Raw genomic sequence first — 14,796 nt, 5'->3', positions numbered from 1 at the left:
GATGGTGATAGAATACACATTGCTGGCCACATCCTATACTGCAACGCAGGACACATAAATACAGGCATCATTTTAGGCTGATTTACTCCAACCGTTGGGCCATCCACAAATTGGTACAGGGATCTAGTACTGAATTCAACAAATGCTCTGTCAACATCCATGGAACCAGAACTAGTGATCCCCCCCAAATCCATGCTCAGCTGCCCCAGGGGAGGCTGCAGGCTCTGACCCTCATTAACACAGAGCTAAGGGGCTGATGCCTGATCCTCCTTAGGGACCCAAACCAGAACAGTACCAGGGGGCTCTGGTGGGTGGGTGGTTTGCAGAACGCCCTGTGCTCATATTAAAGGATTTAGCTCCCTGCCGGAGCCAGCAAAAACCAGCACTGACCACCACGTAAAGATCTGTTGCATAAAGGCTTAAAAGTGCTCTACAGCTGAGTCTCAGGCCTGGGTTTGCTGCTTCAAAGGTGTGTGTGAGTGGTGAGGCAGCTGCCCACCTGTGTGGTTCTTGTGACGCGGAGCGCTCACAGAGCTGGCCCCGAGAAGAGCTCCAGGGAAGGAGTGACTCTGCACACTGGGCTCCCCAGTGAGGATCAAGACTCGGGCTTCTCCAGTGGAGATTTAATCCACGATGCCATGAGCTCTGGAGCACAGAGGGTGGCTGGTCCAGTCAGTCAGCCTGGCCTCACACTCAGCTCGGCAGCCTTCGGGCTCTGTGCCGGCCTAAGGTGACAGTGGGGCTGTTCAACCTGGAGAAGAGACTCAGTCAGGGGTGACCTTATCTCTCTCCCCAAGTACCTGGAAGGAGAGTGGAGCCAGGTGGGGATCGGGCTCTTCTCCCAGGCGACAAGTGATACCACTTACTAAAGCTGCACGAGAGGAAGTTAAGGTTGGGCATTTGGAAGAATTTTTTCCCAGAAGGATGCTTAGACATTGGAATGGACTAACCAGAGAGGTTAGTGGAGTCCCCGCGCTGGAGGTGTTTAAGGACGTGCCATGGTCGGGGTGACAGCGTGGGGATGGGTCCCACGGCCGGACTGTGCGGTCTCAGAGCTCCTTGGGGCGGCGCGGTGCGTTCTCTGTCGGGAGCCGCGGGCGGGCGGGGGCGGCGCGGGCGGAGGGCGCTGCGCAGCCGGTGCAGTGCGGCGGGCGGGCCCGCGGCTCCGCGGCCATTCCGCACCCATTCCGCACGGCGGCACCGGCCTCGCACGGGCACCGCGGGAGCCGCCGCAGCCCCGCCATGGCCAAGGAGGGAGCGCAGCGAGCCGAGGAGACGGAGCAGATGATCGACAAGGAGGGCGGCAGGGAGGCGGCCGAGGGCGGCAGCCTGCGCGCCGGGGACGCCAAGGAGATGCGAGCCGTGGTGCTGTCCGCCTTCGGGGGGCTCAACAAGCTCCGCGTGTCCAAGAAAGCCATGCCGGAGCCGCAGGAGGGCGAGCTGAAGATCCAGTGTTAGTCCCCGTGTCCAGGTGACAAGTGGCTACAGTCTGGCAGCATCCTGAAACGAGCTTTCCTAGATTTTATTTATTTATTTATTTTATTTATTTTTTAGTTCCCAGACAATCCAAGCAGACTGTTCTTCCTAGATTGCTGGTTCTTAATGCACATGTTCCTTCATGAAAATAGGACTTTTTTTTTTTTTTTTTGAGTGACAGAAGCTACATTAGGATTTTACTACACAACTTGATGTTTACCGATGACTGAATTAATTTTGCCTAGGCAAGGATTTCTCTTCTGTTGTCCTTTTCTGCTGTGTGAAAACATGGTGCTTACAGAAGATGAATTCCAAGGTGAAGGCCAAGTTGTTTACTTTAGAAGTAACTTGTGTTAAAAATGTTACTGTTATGGGGGACTGAGCTTGTTTTGAATCCTGTATCAGTGCATCTGCTTCAAGTTTGGAATATCCTGATAGATTAATGTAGCTGAGTGTCCTGACCTGTTCAGATGCTGTTCTTTCTGTCCTGTTCTTAATGGGGCTCAAAAGGTTTGTGACCCATGAGAGTATTCCCTCTACCAAGGTGTTGCCTGTGAAAAGTGGTGATATCCATTAATCTGCGTGAGTAGTAGTAAATAATGGGCTGGGATATTTTGCATTCACATTTAGTATTAGGGTTTTTTTCCCACTAGTAATCACAGTGGGAAATGCACTAAGTGCTAAGTGAATAGAACTAATGGTGGCATCGTAGCTGTTGGGCAGCTCATTTTGCTATCAAGCAGGGCTCTATTTTCATTTGAGAACAGTCTGTCTTGTTTCCTGAGTGATTTTTTTCCCCCAGCCATAGGATTAACAAAAGTTAGCATGCAAAACTAAAATGTTATTAGCACATGGATATATTCCTCTAAATGTGTCAGGGGTTGACAGCATTTTCCAGTACCTGTAAGAACTCCATTTTCATGAAGCCAACAGCTGGGTGTGTATCACAAATAGCAAGCTCCCTGTGCAAGAACACTTGGCTGTAGAGTAGAATTGTGCAGCCACAGCTGCTGCTGCTCTCCAGGGCTGCAGTGTTAATAGGGTTGTGTGAGTTGCACATGTGCTGTTTGACATCAGCAGACCTGCTCAGCTGCTCCACAGGTAACTGCCAGCCTGCACACTGCCCCGTGTGTTTTGGGAGCTTCCCTTTGTGCCAGAGGAGCCTGCAGGCTGGAGAGCATCTGCCTGTCACTCCTGGAAATGGCCATAGGGCTGAAATGTCACCGGGTCACCAAAGTGTGCCTCCAGGCAAGGCAGAATCAATTTGCTGATCCTCTTGACCCAAGGCTGTAAATGCAGAGGATTGATTGGGATGATGATGGACTGTGAGAAAGGGGTTGGCTTTGCCCAGGGCAGTGTGCACATGCTGATGCAGGCAGTGCTGAACACACCCAAGATGGCTTGCTCCAGTCAACAGTACATTGATGTAAGAATCAGTAGTCTTACAAATCACATTTTCTCTTGAATCAGTTTTGTAGCTGACCACCGGTAGAGAGGATTATTATTAGTATTATTTGACTTGACAGATTGCTGGGGAAAAATCAGCTTTATTTTAAGAAGGATATGCACATGCTTGATCCATAGTATAACCCAGTAGAAGAGCAAGTTCTGTGTGGTCTCTGAATTCCCTGTGGGTAAAACCAATTGAATCATATGTCTCGACCCATTAAGTTGTATGTAAGCACTTCATAGTATGGTACTAGAAATGGAGGAGATGAAGGATAAGTTGCTATGAGCAGTAAGGCAGATAAATAATTCTTTTGAAGGTCTGGAATATCAGTGATCCAATGGAAAATGTGTCAGCTGAGATGAGTCATGTGTTAGGCTCATTCAGTGACTAAGAAATGGAACAGCTATCGATGTCCAAGCTGAGTCACAGCTTCTGCATATTTCCTGAAATAATTTTTGATTGATAATGATGAAGCAGTTGAAAGTCCTGTATTTGTTTGTATTGTAATTTGCAGGCAGCAGAATGTTGGGATACAGACTGTTTAAAAGATGAACCAAGAAGCTGGAATGAACGGAAACTATTTAGGATGGGTTGTGTGAATAAGAAATGGTGTCCTATAATTATGTCCCTCTATTGTTCTTTTCTCTCTCAGAATTATTTCTTCCTTGTGCTGCTGTACGTGTGCGTCATGAGGAATGAGGCAGAAGTGACCCTTCTGACTCTGGGACTGTGAGATAACAGCACTTTAAAAAAACTGGAGCAGATAAAAGAAATCTTAAGTGTAACAGATAGCAGACAGAGAATTGGTGTTGCTCCTAAAGGCAGTCTTGTTCATAGGGTGTTGGTTTCTGCATAAAAGCATGAGACCTGATAATTTTAAACCTCTCCTTTATGTAGAGATATGGTTGGTTTTGTTGTTTTTTTTTTTACTTTGAAAATTGGGCAGTTTGCTGGCTGGGGTTAAGAGAAAGGATTTTAAGAATGCAAAACTCAGGAGTCCTCTTGTTTGCTCTGTGGCATCCCATTAATTTGAGTAATTAATTTCAGTGGAGTTTTACAATGAAATAAGAAAGACAGATCAAAAGCAGCACCTCTCCAAACCAAAGTGTCATGGGGTGGTCTGCATGATTTGGGATTTTGCAGTGGAGGGTACTGGGCATTTTTGAGTGTGTGGGATGGAACAAGGAGAAACAAGTTGACTGTTGCTTTCCACGCTTAAGGGAAATAAAAATGCAGCAAAACTAAACCTCAAGTATAGAGAATAATATTCAAGGCTCTCAAAAGGACCTGGTGTTAAGGTAGAGCATTGCAGACTGAGAAAATCAGATTCAAGGATAATTCTATATTTGATAAACTCTGCCTCCAGTAATGCGTGGTTAATGCAGTCTGTGCAGGTCACAGAGACATCCCTGCTCTGCCCCAGGGAGGTTCTTGCAGAAGCCCTGTGTCAATGTATTGATCTTGGTAATTCAGATCCTTCCCTGTCTTCATTTGCATCCAGCTCTTGATTTGGGATTAAAAACATGCTGTGTACTGTTTGTCACTGGATTGCTTTGCATTTACACTTTTCCCTCGACAGATGCCCTTACTTAAAGTTCAGGAGTCACTTTGTCTGGTTGCACACCTGAACAGGTCATGCTGGTTTGCACTGGTACAAGAAATAAATTGTGCTTAATCTCTAAACCCACCACTCTTCATGAGACATATTTCCTTGTGATGTTCTATGCAGCCACTTTTCCTACTGTTGATTGAATCCCAATGGAAGAGCTGGGTGTCTTAGGTGTAGTTACAAAACTTGCCATCCATCTTTAGGCCCTCCTGGTTATTCTAGGGAAAAAACCCAAAAAGCTGTGGTGACCAGTATGACCAATACACCCTAATGAAACTTTCAGATCTACTGGTCTTCGAATTTCTCAGGTAAAATAAAACTTATGTTCTTCCTCAAAAGGGGAGAGGAATAGGAATAAATGCATGTATAAGAATAGCAGAGATGGCACAACTTGTAAGAATACAGGAGATGAAAGTGAATGAAGAAGAAATCTCTATAAAGTGACTAGAAATTATTAGAAAGCCTGGTCAACACTCCATATTTCAACTAGTAATTAAAACGGTAGGAACACGTGATTTGATTACTGTTTACTTTGTGTCGTTTTTTTCTTTCCTTATCACACCTGTTCTAGTGTGAGATCTTATAAGTTCATTGTAAGAGATGAACTCTCAATATAATTTTGCTGCTCTTTATCCACCTTTGGGGAAAACACAGGTGAAAAAGAAAGGGAACTAAGACAGAACTGAAGTGCCATTATTATGTCATTATTATGTCATTTACTGAACGTGTGACTTTTCAAAATCTGTCTGACAATTGACTTTATGAGAAGGAATCTGTGATCATTGTCATTAGTGAAGAGCAATGGCCTTTGCATATCCCCCTGTCTCCTTCTTGCCTACTTGTTATGACTTGTTCTGATACCACAGGGTGTGTTCCTGCCCAGATTCCCACATCACAGTCCTGCCTCCAGCTGCCTTTTCTTGCAGGGATGTAGGGAAAAGTTAACTTTTTGTAAAATGCTTGCAGTGTGGAAACATGCATTTAAAAGACCATGGCTGAAGTTAATGCACACAGACAGTGGTTGCTACCAGCAGTGCTGTGAGGTTTATGGGTTTGTGGTTTGCTGTTTGTTTTGGAGTTTTGTCTGATTGTTTGTTTGCTCCTCTTCCCCACACCATGTCTGCCTTGCAGGCATTTTGCTATTTGGAATTTCTCTTTCATTATCAACATCACAGTGGCAGTGTAGGAGGTGGTCTTACCCACTGGATAAGAAATGACCTTTCAAAAATAATTTCAGATTTTCCAACTTAATTGTGTTGGAAACCTAACTTCCTATATAGTTGATAATATAAGCTTTGTGTATGAGCATGGTCAAAGTTGTGGATTCAGGTTGCTCTGAAACCCTCCCCCACAGTTATGAATGCTCACATTTGGTGGGATTTCCTTCCCCCTCCCCAGTGACCTACATCCCATGAGTGCCATGCTGTCCTCATGCTAAGGCTGGGTGTCTACTCTGTCTGTTAATTTGTTGGGTCTGTTAAATCTGTCTGTGTCCTGATTAGCATCTGAGTAAGGCTGCATCTAACAGATCCTTGTGCCCATCAGGAGTGCAATGTATCCAGGCAGTTGCTGGACACTCACATGTGTGAGTAGAACTGGCTTTGTGCTTGGCTAACCATAAAAACAGGGCTGAGTTTTGGAACAATGGATTAATGCTGAAGTGTATTTCAGCTAGTTAGGAGTTTTAAACTTTTAACTATGGCATTAAGGCCAGTAATCAATATATGCACATAGTAGATGTATGGTGCTTTTATTTCCTTTTTCTTTTTTTCTTTTTTTTTTTTTTTTTTTGGCCACCTAGAAAGCCACAACATTTTCCTTAGTAAAACTGAGTAGCATTCAAAAGGCAATGCAAAAGTGTTTTAGGACTTTTGCAAAGCTGATACTGTGGGGAAAGACCTGCATTTTTTTCTGAGCAACAAACCTGAGGACTTCAAAGACCTAATAACTTTTGAAAAACGTGCAAGCATCATCCAGGAAGAAACAGTTTTAAAAGAAAAGCCTATCTAGTACTTAGTAAGTTCATGCCAGAGTTTGGGCTGCTGCCTGAAGCAAACACAAGGTGCACCCCTGGGGTCACATCAAAGGTTAGAACAGTTAGATCCTGTAGCTCTTAGCCCAAAATAACTATGATGTGTGAGGCTTGGGGTTTTCTTCTTAAATTAACCTGGCTTTACTTGCCAGCTAGTAATGCATTCATAGAAATGAGAGTGTTTCACTGTGCTGAGTTCTGAAATGCCCTGTGTGGCTGCTGAGCAGTCTGGTCAGCTCAGAGCTGCTGTGGTGTCCTGGCACGTGCAGCCTCTGCCCAAGGCTCAGCATCCCAGCAGTGGGAACATCTGCTGGTCCCCTTACCCTGCAAAGCCCAACTTGTTAATGCTGCCCTGGAGCTTTCTGGCTGTCCCATCACTCAGGTCAAGTTTTCCTCCTCTACTTTGATCTGTGGTAGTGGTCTTGATTTTATTTTTTCCTGTGTTTTGCAGTGGTTTGAACTTTATTGATTTGATGGTGCGGCAGGGGAATATTGACAACCCTCCCAAGACACCACTTGTTCCTGGGTTTGAATGTTCTGGAATTGTAGAAGCTCTTGGAGACAGCGTGAAAGGATTTGAGGTAATATATTTTATTTTCAAAGTGAGAGTTATAAGTCTCATATAAATAATCACCACTTCCTAATCCCTTCTGCTCTGCCAGTGACAGCAGCCTTCACCACCCTGTTGAGGTTTAAAAGGTTAATTTTTCCTTGCTGCTTCCCAAGCATGACAATGACCTCTTGAATTACTTTCTGAATCCACCACTGTCATCTCCTTCAAGCCCTTCCTGAGAAATCACTTGTGCCATGTGTACATCCTGATGGCTAAATAGGAGCTGGAAAGCATGAGCGATGTCCTTTAGTAAAAGTGAAAGAAATTAAGTTAACTTGTTAAGTTTCTTTTTTTGGCCCTGTTTCCTGTCATCACTGCTCTTTTCCTCAAAGCCCAGGTGCTGCTGATTCTGGTTCCAGGTTTTGATCTCGAGTTAACAGAACCCTGTTTACAGTAAACATTGCTTCTTAAAACTGTGTGCATTAAGAAAGTGCAGATTAAATTAGGATCTTGATTCTGGATATAGGACTTAGTCTGATTGCTCAGGAAAAGTATCTATTTTATCTGACAGGTTGTAATAAGTGACAAATACTTGATGTATATAATAAAGCCTTCATAAGTGGTTATGGACTCTGGTATCTCTTCATGCATATAAGCAACATTTTGTCCTGCCTCCTATTCCATTCCTGATATTAAACATCTATATTCACAGCAAACTTACATTTTATTGCCTCAGTAGGTTGAAAATTTTGGAAATAATTCCTGAGTTAATATATGTCAATCCTATCTTAGTTATTTGCAGAGTCAGTCATGTCAAAAGGTAATCAAATTTTCTGAATTCTTATTATATCTGGATCTTAAGAAGATATAAATATTTTTATCTAAAGACAAAATTTTTCTCTTCTCAAACAGCTAAAATTTGTCACTTGAATGAAGATAATGGCCAGTTTAGTTTCAGCTAGGGTTTCAGTGATGAGATCTTCTCTGAGGATTTGTCTCAGTTCCCTTCCTGCCCCATCTCTGCCTTGAAACAAGTTGTAATCTTTCAATGTATTTTGTTACAAACAACAACTGAATGATAATTTTGCTGATTGGAAACCTTTGCTGCTTCAGTAGCTCTGCTCTAGCATCTGTACTTCATGGCTGTGCTCCATATTGAAGAATATTCTCTGAAAGATGTCTAGAAAGCCTCTGCTCCAGATCAGCACTCTCATTTTGAAAGTTCTTGCTATTTTGAAAGGGCATAATGAGGCCACAGCATATGGTGCTTGTTTGAATGCACCCAACTGAATATACTGTGTCTCTTTTTAAAGTGACATCTTTGTCCTGACTGTGGAGCAGGTTTGTGCACTGGTGTACTCCCTGTAATTGAAACAAGCCATACTATTTTATTTTTTGCATATAACCTTCATAGTCATGGGCCCTGGAAAAGGGTCCTCACTCAGAGTGACAGCTGTGCAGGGGTATGAATCCATCAGCAGGAGAACATGCCATGAGGATGATGGAAGAAGGTCCTGTTGGTTTCTTTTTGGAATTCTTGCACACAGTAGGGACACACCAGATGCTTGGTGTCTCCTCGACGTTGTTACCTCTGTCTACAGTAATAGCAAAGATTGCACCCTGTGTCTTCTGACCTCCTTTCCCTGGGTAGATCTCTTCCAGTTCCAGCCCTCCTAAAATAGGTGTAATGCCTATTCTTTCTCCCTTTAAAAGAACAAGATGCTTTCTGGTGATGACAGTTGTATCAGGCCTGACCTCTCTCCAGTTTTGGGGATGATTCTCAGGAAGTGAGGTCTGATCTGGGCAGGCTTTGAACAGCGTCTCTGATAAAATGTGGAATTTAATGTCGTCAAGAAATCCTTTGGGAATCACCAAGAGGGACTTCTCTGCACTCCTTTTGGTAATCATTTATGATTTATGGCAAAGATATAGGGCATATTAACATCTGCACTAATTAATCCTAGCAGACTTTCTATTTTAGATGCTTCTCTAAGAGCAAAAGGAAACCACAGAGTGATTACCAGTGAGGCATTGTTAATTTGAATGTTTTTCAAAAGGAGGAGGCATTTCAGAGAAATTGGAATGACAGCTCTGTTTCAGCATTCTCTTTCTAAAAGAGACAAACCCTTCCGAACTGTCAGCAGCACCTTAGCTTTGAGCAAACCTGCAATATCCCAAAGCAAAAGTGATGGCTCAGGAGACCAAAATGTATTTGTGCTGTAAACATTTGCCTGAAGGCAGAAGTGTTGTGCTTTACTCCATACCTGTAGTTTCTAAAGAATTAGAGAGCATTGGTAGAATGTAAGAGAGCATCAGGCAGATAAGCAAAGTTATTTTAGAGGAATGTTAGTTTCAGTTAAAACACAAAGGCATGGAGTTTGATGCTACTCCTGTCTTACCCTTGGCTCCATTGCAGAGCTCCTCTCATGGTTAAGGATGTTGTTTTGGTTGGTGTGTTCTAGAAAGGCAGAGGGTCTAAGGCAAGGGGTTGCTGGTGGCAAAAAATTATTGAGAGTTTGTAAGAGTTGTGCCTGTGAAGATTTTACTACATGCTGGCCAAACATTTGCTCAGTGTGGCTGTTCTTGTAGACCCAGCAGCCCAATTTCTGCTTTAGGGTGAGTGTTGCTGTCCAAGCCTCTTGTGCCTTGTTGTTACTCTTGCCCATCTGAGAAGAGTCAGTATCTCTCATTTGAAAACCTGAAGCTTCAATGAAGGCCATATACAAAGAGATGATGCACCTGGACCTCTGAAGGGTTCCTAGGAGCAGCCAACTGTATCTAATGTTTACAGAAAGCCTTTTTTCTCCATAGTGAATTACTCTTTCACTACCATATATTTTCAGAAGAAACTGAGCTGAGAAATGTTATATTGAAAGATCATAGTTCATTGCTCCTTTAAATCCTGTCAAATTCACTTTGTAGACTTAGCAGTGCCTTAAAATCCAAAGGTATATTGTTGATGTTTAAGGTGACTTATTTGAAGTTGCAGAACCAAATTCCATGTGACACATGGCTGTGGAGATTACAATCATGGATACGTCTTGGTAGAATCAGTTAATAAGATGATAAAAATAAAGAGTGGGTACAGATGGTGTTATCTGCTGAACAAGAGCTTTTGCAACCCTTTCATGTCATCCATCTGCCAAAGCACAAGGCCTTTCCTTCTCAATCCACAGAGAGGAAAAGTAGCTCTAAATTAGTGTGAGGTCTGAGAAAACAAAGTGAACATTATCCCACTTGCATTTTCTTTACTCCATGCTTCTCATCAATATAATTATAACTTTTTTGCCTCATTTTTTTTCTCTTTAAACAAAATTGGTTGTTGTCTCACAGGTTGCTCTCTACAGTCTCAATTGCAGTCAGATCCTCTGCATTGTTTTCTTTCTTGTTTGTAGATTGGAGACAGAGTCATGGCTTTTGTAAACTACAATGCCTGGGCTGAAGTTGTGTGTACCCCAGTAGAATTTGTCTACAAGATCCCAGATGACATGAGTTTTTCTGAAGCTGCTGCATTTCCCATGAACTTTGTTACTGCCTATATGATGCTCTTTGAGGTTGCTAACCTGAGAGAAGGCATGTCTGTGCTGGTTCACTCAGCAGGAGGAGGGGTGGTAAGTTGGAACTTTTCTTCCTTTCCTGTCACTGAAAGCCTGATGCTTCCTGAAATGAGGCAGAACCTTCAGTTTGATGTGATATTCCTAAATGTGAGGAATTGCACTGGGAGAACGGCATCTGTTTCCCCATCAAAATGCTGATGTGAATGGTTGGCAGGAGCTCTTGGTGAAATTAAAATGTTATGGCTCTAAATTCTATGAAAAAATCTAATGAGAAAAACCTCAGTTGGTTGTCAGCAGGACAAGTGTTGTCCCAAATATTGCTTTCCTGAACTTACACATATTGTACTTCTATGTTAAAGAAGGGTGTCGTGAAAGGAACACATAAGCTCCCTGCAAAAGGTATTTGTAGGTAACCATAATCTTCTTTATAGTAAATGTCCTTCTTGGAATATTCCTGCACACATGATGTGTGAATGTGTGTGATGCTTTCACTGTGAAAGATTTTCTTTACCCCTTTGTTGCAGAGGGATTGAAAGCAATGAAAAGTTCCATGAGAACCCTGAGGAAAAGCTACGAATTTGAAATTGTAGCCAGTTGTGGCTGCTGCATGTGTAGTTTGAATCATTCCTGAGCAGACATTGTATGGCATGGACAAAGGTGAATTTGTGGGAATACCAGGCCACACAGTGAAATAAAGAGTTGGCATTTTGTGTTGAAGTATCTTTTAGGAAAATCTCTATCCTTTGGAGTGTATTAAATTTTTGTGCAAAATATTACAATATCGATTGGGGAGTTCGTTTCCGTTTGAAATTACGCAGTCATTTTTCACAAGACAGATTTTATGAGCTGAGACCATTAACAGATAGCAGTCTTTGAAACTGGAGTACCTTTTCTGTGTTCTTGTTATGCCTTATTTGTGCTAAATTAATGTTCTGTTTTCTACTGAGGTCTGGTGGGCAGCCCCAAACACGCTGTCCTTAATTCTGTGCCCTTAGCCTTTCTTTCAGGTTCTCATAAAAATGAAGGCTGTAATCAAAGGAATAAATTCATGAGCTCCCTGTGTAGGTATTTCTAGCTAACCATAATCCCACTGGCAGTGAGGGGTCGGTGCTGCTGGAACACTGGTGTAAATGAACGGAATTTATAATCGTATTATGCTCAGGACAGCCCAGAGTGTTATGGCTGACTGTTGTTCTGTGGTGTGAAACCTCTTCGTGTGGAATTCAAAGCAACGTGAGGCCACACATTCAGGGGAATATTCTACTGGAATCAAAGTCTCAGCTGTAGCTCTCAGGCCATTTGGCCACCTGGCCTGTGCAGATCCTGTCTAGGCTGAGCATACAGGATGAGCCCCAAAGCAATCCCTGCCCGTACCTGGGTATCCAGAGAATTTGAACTCTTCCTCCTTTTTTGGATTTCTCTGTTTCTTTCTCTTTCTGACCTCCCTCTCCTCTGTTACTTCCTCCTCCTTTTCCTGAAGGACTGGTAATGCTCTGTTAATGCCAGTTTTCACGTATCTTCTGCTCTGGTGTCCAGCCTCTGTGCTGGGCTGTTCCTGGAAGGAGCTGCTGGCTTCCTCTGTCATCCCAGCTGTTCAGTGGGCAGCTTTTGGCTGATCTTCTGCTGTGGCTGCTCCAAACCTTCTCTGAGAGAAGCTAAAGGAAGGATGGATCCTGCTTGGCTGCCAGGAGAACAGGGAGAAATCAGCTCCATCCCTTGCTAAGTAGTTAAATAAACCAGAGTTTCCAAGGGAAAGACCAGACATGCAGGAAAAGCAGCCAGGCTGGGCAGTAAGGGATGGAGGGCTGTGTAGGATCCAGGGGGACTGTAAGTAAGAGGGAGACAGGGCTGGGCTGCAAGCCAGGATGCTGATCACTGTCCCAGGGGAGAGGACCTCACACAGCCCCTTGGTTCTTGTAAGGGAAGAGCATGAAGAACAAGAATTGGAAATTTTCCCAGTGCCTGATAGGTTTTCCAGGTAAAATATCACTCTGAAGATGAGTGGGGGGTTTTTTCTTTCTGCTAAGCAGACATAAAGATTTCAGAGGGGTCTGTGTGACTTTAATAATCTGTCTGTTAGTCCTTTGAAAAATCTGCCAGTTTCAATCAAACACATCATTCTCTCAAAGATCTTCATTAATAAAGAGAAAACTGGCACTGAAGCTGCTACAGAAAGTTATTTTTGTTCTGTTGCTTTAATAGATAGAATGTCCTTCCCCACTTTCAGCAAGTGGGGAATCTGTCCAGTTTGTTTCTAAATGTCAGAGAAATTCCAGAACACTTTAATGAGACAATAGGCTCCCCGTGGGACTAGAAGTTTCTAATTGTTCATTTCTCATTATGCAAGATCATTATTTTAACTGCTTCAGGCAGTTTATGAAAAAGAACTTGTTGCTTCAGAAGTGTTTGTGAGGTTCTTTGTTCTGGCTACTCAGTCCTATTTAGGAGGATCCTGCAGCTTTTACAATAAATGGAGTCAGAGAAAATTCTCTAGGACCTTTACTCTTGTGTATTATCTCAGTTTGTTTATGTGGCCTTCTTAAGTTGATAGATATTTTTGGTGGTGAGGTAACTATAGCAATTGTCTTCTCATCTGTGCCTGGAGTGTGATTAGTAGGGAACAGTATCCTTTAATGTCTGACAGGATGCTTTAGATAAGTCAGTTGATTTATTCCAGAAGTTCCAGGGGACATCAGAAGATTAGGGAGAGGAAAAAGCAAACATACCAAGAGAACTTGTCTTGAAAAAGGTCTCACACACCTGTCTCTGTGTTACAGGCTTGAATCATGCTGCATGTACCAAAGAGCTCAGGGCATGGTGGCATCTTCCCTGGTCAGGGAAGGAGATGTGGCCACTTGTAGGGAGCACCTGGTGTCCCTGAGCCAGGGGACAAGAGGACAGCCACAAACTCTGCTTCTGACCCTTGGTGTATTGCACCCTTCCCCCAGGGGAGGAGGAGCTGTGCAATGCTTACAGGGGGCATTGAAAGGGGAGAGAACATTTGCTTTTCATCGGGCCAGGTTGTTGATTTTGATTGCTTGAAAAGGAAACTGTTTTGGCTTTCCTGTCTCTTTTTCCTCCGTGGGACAGGGGCAGGTGAGAGAGAGTGACTCAGCTCTCAGCCTGGGCAGTGAAGGAGGCTGGAGATATTTCAGGAGCCTTCTCAGAAAGCACAGAACAGGCTCACAGTTGCATTCCATGATTCCCTGAGGCTTTGACAAGAGATGAATGCTTTTCAAATCCTGCTGCTAACTAAGATCTAACAAAGTTGCCATTTGCTTCCCTTTCAGGCCTCTGCTTGGCAGGACACTTAGAGCTTCTGATTAAATTGTTAAAGTGAGTAGCAGGGCAGTTCAATAATTAAAAAATAGAATTGCCTAATACAAATAGCGTTTAAATGCTTAAAGCTACAGAAATGTTCATATGTCCTTCTGAACCAATTTCTAAATCAGGGAGAAAGCCAGCTAACATTAAACATTAAAAATACACATTAATACACAAAATAATGACTGCAAGAACATATGATTTACTGTAGGACATATATTGGTCTATCATAACAGTAACACACTGTAATTAATGCTTGAAATTACTGCAAGACAGTGGAAGAGTAGCTCCCTTCACAAATGCACTCCCACATCTCTATAAAGTGAAGCAAAGGGACAACTGAAAAATTACCCAAAAAAAACTGAGCAGGAGTGTGCACCCTGCTGGGACTGATCTGCTCTGAGAGGCAATTAGTTCTTTAAAACAAAGACTCTCTAAGTCAGTGCATTCAGTGCAAGTCACAGCACAGGCTTGTATGAGATTAAAAAGTTTTACTTAAAATTATTAATGTAACCTGTTGAATTAGTATTGTCTTGGTTTGAAAGGACAGGTGCCTGCCAATAAGGGCAGAAGTTTCCCTTTGAAACAGAGACTTTGCTTCCACTCCCCACCCCCCAGTGTTATAATTGTTTGAATCAAGGACTCTGAGGCAGAGATAAGGGGGTGGGAATAACAGCTCTTTTACTAATATATGTAACCGTACAAGCAGAAAACAACAGCAGTTGTTAAAATTGCTAACAGAACAGAATAGATAACCCGGTGTCAGTGCTTTTAGATGCAAGCACGCTGTCTCTG

This window comes from Erithacus rubecula (genome assembly GCF_903797595.1).
Source record: "Erithacus rubecula genome assembly, chromosome: 12".
NCBI classification, from domain to species: Eukaryota; Metazoa; Chordata; class Aves; order Passeriformes; family Muscicapidae; genus Erithacus; species Erithacus rubecula.
This window is presented reverse-complemented; position numbering follows the sequence as displayed.